The sequence below is a fragment of the Callorhinus ursinus genome, unplaced genomic scaffold (genome assembly GCF_003265705.2).
Source record: "Callorhinus ursinus isolate GAN/ISIS: 27379988/994484 unplaced genomic scaffold, GSC_fseal_2.0 scaffold1, whole genome shotgun sequence".
NCBI classification, from domain to species: Eukaryota; Metazoa; Chordata; class Mammalia; order Carnivora; family Otariidae; genus Callorhinus; species Callorhinus ursinus.
The window spans coordinates 51,492,504-51,505,216 of record NW_027397063.1 but is presented as its reverse complement, the minus strand read 5'-3'; the positions used below and the strand labels follow the sequence as shown (position 1 = coordinate 51,505,216).

The 12,713-nt window shown below is 37.2% G+C and overlaps 1 protein-coding gene across 26 annotated transcripts in view; it reads left to right on the top strand.

Annotated features, from left to right (window-relative positions):
• ZBTB20 (zinc finger and BTB domain containing 20) overlaps window positions 1-12,713 on the top strand; it is a 777,345-nt gene that overhangs the window by 357,004 nt on the left and 407,628 nt on the right. The gene's annotated exons all lie outside the window — the stretch shown is intronic.

The following is a 12,713-nucleotide window of genomic DNA, read 5'->3' as shown; positions in this document are numbered from 1 at the left end:
AAATAGCCTAATTTTTTCTCTCTGTTCCTCTATTATGTAAGGACAATTCAACCCTTTGGGGATGCTTTTTCTTGTGGGTTTTGGTATATTTGAATTCTTTCTTCAACTAGAGGTTAAAGTCCTAAAGGGCAAGAATCTTGTTTTGTTTTTTTGCTTTGTTCTCTTTGCGAGACTAATATTACACACTGTGCATAGACACGGAGTTTGCCCAGTCACTAGTTACCATCTGTGCACACTAGAGAATTTGAAAAAAGGGCCCAAATCTCACTGTCAGTCCTCCTCTCATCTATCACTCTATGTCTCTACTTCTGTTTCTACATGATGATGTTGATAACAAAAACAGTTCAGTGAATTCTCTGGGCTTCTGGTTTTTAGAGCTCCCAAGATGGGCCTGTGAATTGACAAATTTTGGCTTTTACAGGGTGGAACTTTGAAAGAATAAGAGTGGTAGAGTGATAGAACAACGTTCAGGGACAGGACTTTCTGATGAGCTAGAACGAAGGAAAGGAGGAAGAGGGGGCTTCGAGGTCGAGAAGAAATGAAAATGTTAGGTAAATGCTGGTGTAGAAGAAGGAACAGTTTAGGTGCTAGAGGCAAGAGAGTTCTGGTACTATTAGTGCCTTCTCTGAAAGCTTTGAAGTACACGAAAGAGTGACCAAAAATCAGAATTGACCATCTGGGCCACAAATAAAAAATCAGGTCCAAAGAAAGAATGTGGTATAAGCTGTGACAACAACCAAATGACATCAGAACCAGAATAAGAAAAATGTGTGTAGAACCCAGAATACTCTGCTGCTTTTCAACCTTCCATGAGGTTTTTGGTGTCCAGGTAGGCTTGGCCATTAGGCAACTCCCTAGTATGAAAGTCGTGCCTTACTGAGACCACTACTTAACAAACCAGTGAGGAAACAGAAGCAAATATAGTATGCTGTGAATTCACAGAATCCAGACTAAATCTGTTTTTACAAATGGGTAGCATTTCTACTAACTTACTTAAAAAAAGTCAGTTTCTATAATATAGGTGTTTACATAAAACCAATAAAATGTCTTATGTGTGTTAGAACATTTTGTTTTCATGTGGTAGACCATTTACCTCCTCTTCAGAGTCTGTTGAAACATTTATTTTATATTCTCTATTTCATCCCTGTTGCAGCATTTATGTGTGATTTGTTTGTTACTTTTATCAGTTGATCTTGCCCTCCCCATATGCTCATGTCTGACTGGCCTAGTTTCCCACATTCAAGTATGTGATCTCTAGCCCTTCTTAAATATTAATTAGTGTAATTGAATTCCCTCCAGTATTTCTAACCTCAGGCACCTGAATCTTAGTGTTTTTATTAGAAGTGATTTGTGCATTTGAAGTCCAACCTGCCTTCCCATTTCCATCCCCCCCCCAACAACTTTTCTTGATTAGGTAAAGGTCGGGGTACATGCCTGCCTCAGAGAAAGTCTTCATGGGAAAATAAAAGTATTATATATCACAACCTTTCTCAGTTAAAGACTGAAAAATATAAAGCTTTCTTGAATCTTTGGCAAAGGAAATCATCCAGAATGAATAAGAAAAGGATGTAACCCTGTCCAGGTGCACAGCTACAAGTCAAAAATAGAGGAGGCCAGGCAGAGCCATGCATGGAGGTGAAAGCAAAGCCTCACCTAATCACAGCCCATTCTCCTCTGCCGGCACAGCCAGGCCCAAGGACAACACCCTAAGTTCTCCCTACTCTTCCAGTTTGCAGATCTCCCTCTGACCAGCATGCCATCTCTGGATGCAGTCCATGATTACATGTGAGTGACTCTATTCCTTGGCAGGAAACAGGAAAAAGGAAAAGGAGAAGAGCCTGAAAATAGGGCTAGAGAACCATAAGCTAGTGAGAGGATTTGCCAATAAGATTACTAATGACTGCCATTCATATCTGAGGAGAAGCAAAAAAAAAAAAAAAAAAAAAAAGTTAGATGATTAGGGGTAGAAAAAACTGTTCTGATTTTTAGAAAGAATAAGAAGGTAGTTTATAAGGACAAACAACACAATGTCTGTCCTGAGCAAAGGCCTAGATGTTTTATTCAACAATAAAGCATAAAGCAGTGGTTTAGGACTCCCGCTAAAGAAGTGGTGCTTGCTAAAAACCAGAATGGCTTCAGTGAAAGCACCTCTACAATATGTGATCTGATCTCACCTGGTTGGATGAACAGATGGATTAGTAACTGGTTGAATGACCACACTCTTAAGTGCAAACAAATGGCTCAGTGTCATAGTAGAAGGGAATCCTATGGAATAAGTCAGGAGTATCCTAAGCCTTATCTTGGCCACCATTTTTTTTATTATGTTATGTTAATCACCATACATTACATCATTAGTTTTTGATGTAGTGTTCCATGATTCACTATTTGCATATAACACCCAGTGCTCCACGCAGAACGTGCCCTCTTTAATACCCATCACCAGGCTAACCCATCCCCCTACCCTCCTCCCCTCTAGAACCCTCAGAGTTTGTTTTTCAGAGTCCATCATCTCTCATGGTTGGTCTTCCCCTCTGATTTTGGCCACCATTTTTTTTTCAATTACTTGGATGAAAGCTCGTCCATCAGAGTTGCAGATGACATGAATCCAAATACATAGAAAAAATTGTTGAATTAAGTAATCATGTTCCAAACATCTTGAAAGATGAGAGCGATGGGATACATCCAACCAGAGGAAATTTCTAAAATGGATAAAGGCAAGATTTTGTCTTTATATTTTTAAAAGACTGTTCATGAACTATATGAGTGATATCTTGCCTTAACAAGTCAGTACAAGAAATCTAAATGAATAGGAACATCTTCAGAGGAAAGTGACCAGGATGGTAGGGAAATGAAATGTGTGATACGAGGAATGGTTAAGGGAACTGGGAGTATTTAGAAATTCACGAGGAATGAATATGATAACTATGTTCAAGTATATTAAAGACTGTCACATAGAAGATAAATTATGTTGTTTTCTGTGACTCCAAGTAGAACACAAGCCAGTGATAAAACATATAAGAATAAAATATTCAGACCAGTATAAAAACTAACTTTTTAAATCCTTATGTTCTCAAAGGTGGAAAACAGACAAGAAGGAAAAAATATTAGTCTGGAGGACAAACCTAAATTAAAACCTGGTTATGCCACTTATTGATTCTGTCTCTTGAGACATGTTTCAGATGTCCATAATCTGTGTCTATCCCTATAAAGTAGATTTAACCAATTCCTACTTGGCAACTTGTAGAACTTTAATGCCTGTATTAGTTTGCTAGGACTTCCATCACAAAATATCATAGACTAGGGGCTTAAATTACAGTACTGTTTTCGTCTGTTTGGGAGATCAGAAGTCCAGGAATGAAGGTGTCAGCAGAGTTGATTTTTCGTGTGGTCTCTCTCCTGGGCTTGCAGATGGCCATCTTATTGTGTCCCCTCAGCCCTGGCGTCTCTTCCTCTTTTTATGAGGACACTAGTCCTCATGGATGAGTGCCCCACCCTTATGGTCTCATTGAACTGCATTTATCTCTTTAAACACCCTATCTCCAAATACAGTGATATTGGGGCTTAGGACTTCAACATGGGAATTGGGAGGCGGAGGAGGGGTCATTTTCAGTCCATAATAGTCCCTAATATCAACAAATATTAACACCCTGAGACCAGGGTGTTTAAGCATGGACAGCCACTCTACAGGGATGTTTTATAGGGTGTTAGAGCCTGAGACAGATAATTGTCATATATAATTTTAATGAACTCCAACGCTAATATTCTGTCATTGTAAAAGTAAAATCTCCATTGGAGCATCAAGTCTAAAATTCTGCAATGCTCTGAAAATGCTGAGTTGTGAAGTAGTTGTTCACTACATACAATCTTCTCTAATAAATGTTTTCATTTAGTATTCAAAATTTCAGTCTAATTTCACAAATATTTACTCATATGCTAGACCTCCCTTAACTTCGTCAGCATGAATTCCCAAGATGCATTCTAGGTGAAAGCTCTGTGTCTTTTGTGGGAAGACATTGCTTTGCCAAACCTTTAAACGCTCTTAAGTCAGAAGTTGCACACACATAAGTGAAGGGAGAATATAACTGTCTTAAAACAAGAAACAAAACAGGCAAGTTGTACAAGTAACTGCATGTAAAAACTAAAAACAGCAAGTATAGTAATTTAGTCCAGAAGTTTCAAAGTCTGAATCTACAGCTTTGGGACTTTTGAATTCAGAACAACAAAATGAATGATTTATTTTGTTCATACATCTTATGCTGTTATTCCTCATTTTAATATGCATAGGTATTGGCCACATATTTAGAAACTAATAGTTTAGGGATGCCTGGGCGGCTTAGTCAGTTAAGCGTCTGCCTTCGGCTCAGGTTACTGGGATCCAGCCCCATGGCAAGTCCCTGCTCAGCAGGGAACTGGCTTCTCCCTCTCCCTAGGCCCCTCCCCCTGCTCATGCGCTTTCTCTCTCTCTCTCTCTCTCTCTCTCTCTCTCTCGCTCTCTCAAGTAAATAAATAAAATCTTAAAAATAGGAAAGAAAGAAATTAATAGTTTAAAGTTGAACCTATGCCAGAAGCCAACCTTTGAGGTTGGTTAGTCTTTTGGTTTGTCTTTCGTATAATGACTATTTCAGTGGAAATAGGGCTGTGCTATCCTTGTGTCTGTGGATAGTTGGACTGATTTTTAAAGCCAGTATTCTAAGCCAGTGAAATAATACATTCTCTTCTTTTTCTCTTGACAGACTAAGTAATATTATAAACTTGCACATCTTCTCAAGGAGTGTGTACCTTTTTTGTCAGATGAACTAAAAACAAACAAAAAGCCTGGACACTAGTAGTGGTTGTAACACTTGGCAAATGAACAAACTTCCGCTTGAGAGGGCCAGTTACTCTAACTAGACATTTACAACTGAGAGTCAAGGCTATGGTTTGGAAAGAGCATGGCATCTTGAGCTGGATTATCTGCATTCTTGCCCCCTAGCTCTGCCATCTGTGACCTTGAGCAGGTATCAGATTCTCTCTGAGCCTATTTCATGTTATGTAAAACTGTATTTGGGCTTCTTTTCAGGTCTGCACAGAGTTTGACCCAATGTAATTTATTTCCTTCTTTGATCCTTAATTCTCTCACCTTCTGATGGGTATAATATTAATACTTTCCCTACTTACCTATCCCACGGGATTGTTGAGACAATCAAATAATATGATGTTTGTGAAAGTGCTTTATAAACTGTAAAACACTATACAAATGCTATTTCTTTCTTCTTATGAGTGGATGGGGATGCTTAACTAGAAATGGAATTGGGACCAGCCAGGAATTAACACTGATACTGTTTCCTAAGAGACGTTAGAGGCCTCATGTTTTTGTCTATTTAAATTGCCTGAACTGATCTGTAAAATGAAGATCTTTAACAAGAGGCATTAAAGTTTATTGTCTATTTTTCTGTGGTACTTTCCAGGGAACATAGGAAAGATTTTTTTTTCTTTCGATTTTTTTCCCTGTATTATTGGGCTGCTGTCTGTTCTTGAAAATACTAAGACAAATTCTTATCCTTTGTAACTATGGGGATCTGGGCCCATGGTGCTTACTATCATTATTTCCGTTGTACTTGTGGTAATTGTTATTATTATTAATTATACTTTGTAATTATATAGTTTCTTATTTTAAGGAAAGATAAATGGCTAAAAAAATAAACAGGCTGCTGTTATTGAGAGATTTTTGGAGTCAAATATTTTAAATCCACTTTTGGCCTTTTTTTGCAAAGGCTTCTGCATGAATCTTCAAACAATTTTTTTTTTTTTTTTGGTCTGCCATTGAAAATAAAATACTAACTAGTGAGATAGAGCCCTTGGAGTCAAGCATGAGAAAATAGAGTCAGAGGCTTTCATTTCCTCTTTCTGCCTTTTAAAATATTTCTTAAAGTATAGTTACTAAATAGTGGAAGTTTGTTTAGGAGAAAGAGTTTGAAGCAGGAGGTGGAAATACTTGAACAGTGATCCAGGCCGAAGTAAAGAGGTCTTATTGCTCCCGCTCGCTCCTGATTGCCTGTTGAAGAAAAGAGAAAGGTGAAGGGTGACCTGAGGGGCTTGAAAATAGTTTGTGGATTATGGGGCAGGCAGTCAAGTGTAACCCAAGTACAAAATGTGCAGCATGGATTGATAGAAGCTCTTTGGAATAAAAAGTCCATCCACCATCTTTAATTTCTTGGCTCTATTATTTCAATTCTTGAATATTCTTAATGCTCATGAAGTGTTCTTTAAGTCTCCAGGATGATTGGCCTGGAGCCCCATGATTGGCCTGGGGCCCCACGGATGATGGGTCTCCTCATTCCCACAGTTATAAACCTGAATACAGTAGTGAGAGTAAGAGGTCAAAGTAGGCACTTGTTTTTCCTTAGGTAACCTCCCTGTAGGTTCTTCTGTGACTTAGTGTGCAAGTGGGGATGAAATTTTATAGGAAATAAAGAAGGTTATTCAGTTATCCAATTATTTCTCACATTGAGGAAAACCCCCCTCCATCCAACTGTCATCATCCTCTAAAGCAGTGGTTCTCAAAGTGACCAGCAACATTTGCACACCTGGGAATATATTATAACCCAAACTCCTGGGCCTCACCCCAACCTCCTGAATGTAAACTTTGGGGTGGAGTACAACAATATGTGCTTGAACAAGTCCTCCAGGAGATTCTGATACATAACAAAATTTGAGAACCACTGTTCTAAAAAGATGTTGAATTACACTGGGAAAATATTTGAGCAATTGAAAATTCTACCAAAAACCAAAAGTGACTTTTGGAATTTAGAACCTTCTATTGTTTTACCCCAAATTATCTTTTATTGTTTTATCCTAAACTATTTAACACTTTTTACCTCTGATCTGAGGTCATACCAGCATCTACCCCCCCATTCTAAAATGATCTCTGTCTCACTTTCTAGACAAATCTTATTTATTCTAAATTATCCAACTCAGATATCACTCCTTGCTAAAACTTTACCAGTCATGTCAACCTTCTCTCAATTTTGGGTTTCTTTAATGCTCAGTGTCTGTACCATTTGTGTAAGTCTTATCCATGACATATCTTGTATAATAAACTGTCAACTATTACAATAAACAACAGCTTGCATTTATTCAGTACCCACTACGGTCACCACAGCCTTCTGAGAGAAGTACTGTGCCTGAGTTTCTGAGAGCTTAAGTAGCCTTCCCTAGCTCTCACAGTATGTATCAAAGAGAAGATTCTCCTTTTAGTAATACTGATAAACATTTCTCATATTGATATGTTTTTTCTCCACAGCTTAACTGTATGCCCAATTGCAATTAAAGACCATAATTCTCTTATCTTTACAATAACTTTTGAATATAGAGAATTCATGCACATCTCTTAGCATATTGTACTACAAACTCTAAACATATTTCTGGAATTTGTCTTTTCCTTAGGAATATCTTGAAAATTTTAAAATTTCTTTTTAGATCCAGAACAGTCTCCATTTGTAGGTTGAGTATCTTTATTTTAACAAATTAATTTATTGATTGCATTTAAAATATTCAACTTGCCATTGTGCATTGATTTTTTTATCATCAATTTTGATAAATGCATTTCAAGAATACTTTATAATGCCTTTAAATGAGGAAATAGCTACTCTTGTTATTTAAAGAATTTACCAATTTTCAGGAAGTTAGTTTATTCTGTAAGAAGAAAAATGAGTTGAAAATGAATTGGACCCATGCTTGTATACTTGCATGTACCCAGTGGTGATGAAAAAAATGGAAGATAATATTAGCAGCTAAATACTAACTATTCAGGAAGTGTATTTTAATTGAAAAAAAAAGATGTTTTGTTTTGTTTTACTCTATAAACATAACATAGTCTGTGAACATGTTATATTTGTGCATAACTTAAATCCACCTGACTGAAATCTGACCTAAGGAAAAGAAAGCATAGCCTCTTCCAAATCAGGCCACACTGTGTGGCTATTTGGGGTATAAATACTTGGCCAATTTCTCTTCCTTTATACCTGTTTTATCAAAGTGGGGATCCTCGACCCTGAGTCAAAATCACATGGATGGCTGCTAAAATGCATGTTCTTGGATTCCACCCCTACATACTGATTTACAATCTCTGGGATTGGAGCCCAGCAAGTTACATTTGTAACAATCACTTCCAGGTGATGGGAATGCACAATTAAATTTGAAAGTTGTTCTTATTTGGATTCCCTTTTTCTTTCTGAGGGATCAAATCTTCTAGAAAACTGAGCAGTGAGTCTCAGAACTGATGTCTTTTAGGCACCAAGCCTCAGTGACAATCTTACGTTATTATCGTATTTGCCTTAAACAGATTTTATTTAGTTCTGATACTTTTGTTGCCATGTACTCTTATCTAAATAAATCAATTCAAAACCCAAATTGTTCTATGATATAAGTATTCTTGGCCCCATTTTAAAGATGTGATCACTAAAAAAAAAAATAAAAAATATAAAGATGTGATCATTGAGGCTTAGAGAAGTAATTACTTTTCTGAAGTCCACCCAACTAGTAATTAGATTCAGTTTGACTCCAGAATGTGTGTTCTTAAACTCCAAAACAGGACTGAGTCACAATTTGAAATCAGATCTTTTCAATCCTGCCTGTTCTCTTTCTAAAAAGACAGCTGCGTAGTAAAGGTGACAACAGCTAATACCAAGTTTGTATCCAAACTCTGAGATATTATGATGTTAGTCAGTAGTCATCTTAAATTATTGGTTGGTGGCTGATGGGTTCAATCAGTAAACCATCACCTTCAATGTTATCAGATGGATCAGTGGAAGCATCATCAACTAAACCTGTTTAGTTTAGTCTTCTATTGTTCTTAAGAGACTTGATATATATTCTATGCAAAGGTTACTAGAAAAAAGCTTTTTATCATTTTATTAAGGGATTTTCTACAACAATATCAGGCTTCATTTCCCTCAACAATGATTTGTTTTGATAAATCTTTTGCAAATACAGCTGGTATACTGTAGAGCTGACTCAGTGGTTCTTAACCTTGGCAGCATATTCAAATCACCTATGGACTTTAAAAAATATACAGATGCGTAGGTCTAACTCCTACAGATACTGAATCATTGGGTCTGGAGTGAGGGCTAGATGCTGATTGTTTACAAAGCCTCACAAGTGCTTCTATAGACATCCAGGATTGAGAATCACTGATCTAATTCATTACTCGATAAAGAATTTGAGAATATCTTATACATTAAAAGAGCAATTGAAGGAAGGAAAATCCCTCCATAAATCCTACAGTGAGTCCTTTGAAATAAAAGTGGAACTCGTGAGCGGCTTGAGAAACTGTTGCTTGGGCTATCCAAATATTCAGATTTGACTCTCAGATAATGAAAAGGCAAGAAATAAGAAGCCATTAGAGCATGGTACTAAGTGGAATTATGGGAAACCATCTGTAAAATGCTGTGGGGTTTGGAAGGACCTGTTCTTTTTAATAGACATTTTTGTAATAGAAAACAGGGTAATGGAAATAGCAGCATATTTTAATCTATCTGCATTTCCCTCAGATAAAAATAAAATAAAAAGGAAGGGCATAACCTTGCAAATGTATCTTGATCTGATATTATTTTTGCAAGTTAGACAGATATGGGGCCACTAGTCAGCCCATCTCAGGGCTAGCTATCAAATCAGAGCTCACTCTTCAAATCCCAGCACTAATCGAGATGATAAAGAGCTACCTTTCGATTAATCCTGCTCTGGACTTTAGACGAAAGATACTGCAGTTTAATTACTGAGTGAAATTCACTTTGTCTGATCTGCCTGTCTTTGCTGTAATGTCATAATATAATCAGCATCACCCCCATCTGAAACATGGGGCTGTGAAGTCCAAGGACCTGTGTGAATGGAAGAAATAAAATGATGCTCAAACAACAACCAGCCGCAGTGCAGTAATTACTTAAACCTTGTTTTCATCCTTATGTCATTCTCCTATTGGCTTGTCATGACAGAAACTGAGAAAAGGATGGGCGAGCGTGTGATTGAAAGGGAGATTGACCTGAAGGAATCAGACCAGGTGTGGGAGGGAAATGCCAAGCTGTATAAAATCTTAAGGCTAATTAAACTTGGTTTTTCTTTAATATATATCCCACTGGCTGCTCCTGATCCCACAAGTCCAAGCTAAACCATTCAGTTGATATGTCTCTCTGCAATTAAAATCTCCCCTTCAGTTGAAACTATAGTTTTTACTTCTCTGAAAATAATTTATTTTTCTTTTAAAACTAGCAATTACTTGACAGATGTTTTTTTCTGTAAGTCTCAACACAGATTTGTAAATTAAACTCAATAAGAGAAGAGGGTTCAGATTTTCTTCTGTCAGAGATAATGGCCTTTGCAGGCATTCTTTCTAGGTTGGCATGGACCCACTGCCTTACCTAGAAGCACTGAATCCAGAAAGGTACCTGGCTTCCCTGTGAACTGTTACCCTATCTTATACAAAATGTTTAAAGTAACTTGCCCTAGGTCCTTTAGTTAGAGAGTGGCTGAGCCAGAATTCGTCTAAATCTGAGTCATACTCTTTTGACTCTACTCTCCTTCCTCCCTTATTCTCACTAATTTATGGTTAATACCACTCCAGTTGATTCATTTAACACATTGCTGAGCACCTCCTATATGCCAAGCGCTGTTATACTCCACATATACATTAGTGAAACTTGGAAGGAAGAATCAGCTGGTATCTGTCTTCAAAGGCTTTTAAGTTTGGTGGTTCAGTTGCTTTTGAGACTTTTATTGTAAATTGACATTTTAAATCCAAAGAGCAATTGGACCATTAAGAACAAATGTAAAATATGAAGTCCAGAAGTTCTTTTCTATTTCCCTGTTTTTATTCATAGTATCACTGTTCTACTCATCACCCCAAAAGTCTCAGAATCAAGATTCCCAAGAATCTTAAGGTCTTATGACTGATTATATATAATATATATATATATGTATATGTATATGACAGTATTTGACAGTATATGACACTATTTTATAAACTGCAAAAAGCTCTACAACCATAAGGTATAGTCTATAGTGTCTAAATATTTTCCAGTAAGCACATAGTCGTGAATTAAATATATAATTAAAAATATCAACAGGTCTGATAAGCTATATCCTATTTCTTGTATCTAAATAAGATATACATGTGGATCTAAGGATTGTTCCTTCTACATTCTTACATCTCCTCTTTATCCATCTAATACCACCCTTGTCTTGAGCAACTCACATTATTTGACCTCACCCCATCTCCAGGGCGGAGGGGAGTCTTCCTTAAAAGACCTTCACTAGAAAGAGTCTTTTTTTTTTAAGATTTATTTATTTACTTTAGAGAGAGAGTGTGTGCATGAGTGGGGGGAGGGGCAGAAGGAGAGAGAGAGAGGGGAAGCAGACTCCACACTAAGCAGGGAACAGGGAGCCCAAAGTGGGGCTTGATCTCAGGACCCTGAGATCATGACCTGAGCCAAAACCAAGAGTTGGATGATTAACCAACTGAGCTATCCAGGTGCCCCTAAAAAGAGTCTTTCTTAATGATGTTTTGTAAATCAGCAAACAAGATTGATCTTAATAGACTGAGAAGAAGAATCATAACAGTTCCTAACTACTCCCGGAACAGCATGAAAAATAAATCAACTCTATCCTACAGCACAGAGATCAAGATTGTGCAAATTATCTGACCATGTGGATTTTCTTGAAATTTTTTGAGTCAAAAATCTAACCAGAGGACAGTATTTATGAGAACACCATTCAGACATTGGTTCAACTGACTAGATCCAATTTTTCCTTAGATAGTATGTTTCTGTTAATCAGGGAATGAATTGATGGACAGTGATAGTGGCTTAGAACTTGAAATCACATGCCCTAACAACCTAGTACTTCACAGAGACATTTCAGCTTTTATTTTATTATTACCAGATGGAACAGGACAGGCAGATCAGTCTTGATTCCATGGTTTCTAATCAGAGAGTGGTTCCAGAATGTTCCACATGAGGTTCAGTGGCAGGCAGGCAATATGGGCCAGCCAGCCTTATATTGGGTAGCTTACCTATGTTTAAGGAAACATATGTCCATATTCTTGAAGCACATAACTTTACTGTCTCTGAATTCCTGTGGACATTATCAGTAGATTCATATTCCCATGAATTTTCTGTTCCATGAAGTCTGACCCCATTGCTCTAAGTTTTGAGATTTTGATGATAATGTATTTCAGACTCCTTTCTTGCTTCCCCATATCTCACCCCCAATTCTACACATCATCCAGCTGCCACCAAAATACTCCCCTGCCTAATTCTGTCACTCTCTTCCAGGGGGATCTGATATACCAGAGGCAGTAAAATCTTTACTCCCTCCTACTGGCCTTTTGGCTCCTCCTGCTTGTTTGGAGTTTTGAGTTAAATTTTTCAAGTTAATATTTAACTCATGAGATAACTGTTTACAAAATTGTTGGTTGGCAATCAGGGATTTTTTTTTCCCCTGTATTAATATGGTTAAAGTTTAACTTAGTGGAATAGCTCATAAAAAATAACAAATACATGTATATAATTAAATAAAAATATTAACTCTGGGAATTTTGCTGATATGTTTTCATGACTCAAAATGGAATATTTGTTCGGTCTAGATAAAAGAAAGACCTTGATTATAGGCCTGGCAAGCGGACCCTGTGGAAGAATTTAAGCAGAAAGAGAAGCCAGAGTCTACTCCTGGGTGGCAAATGA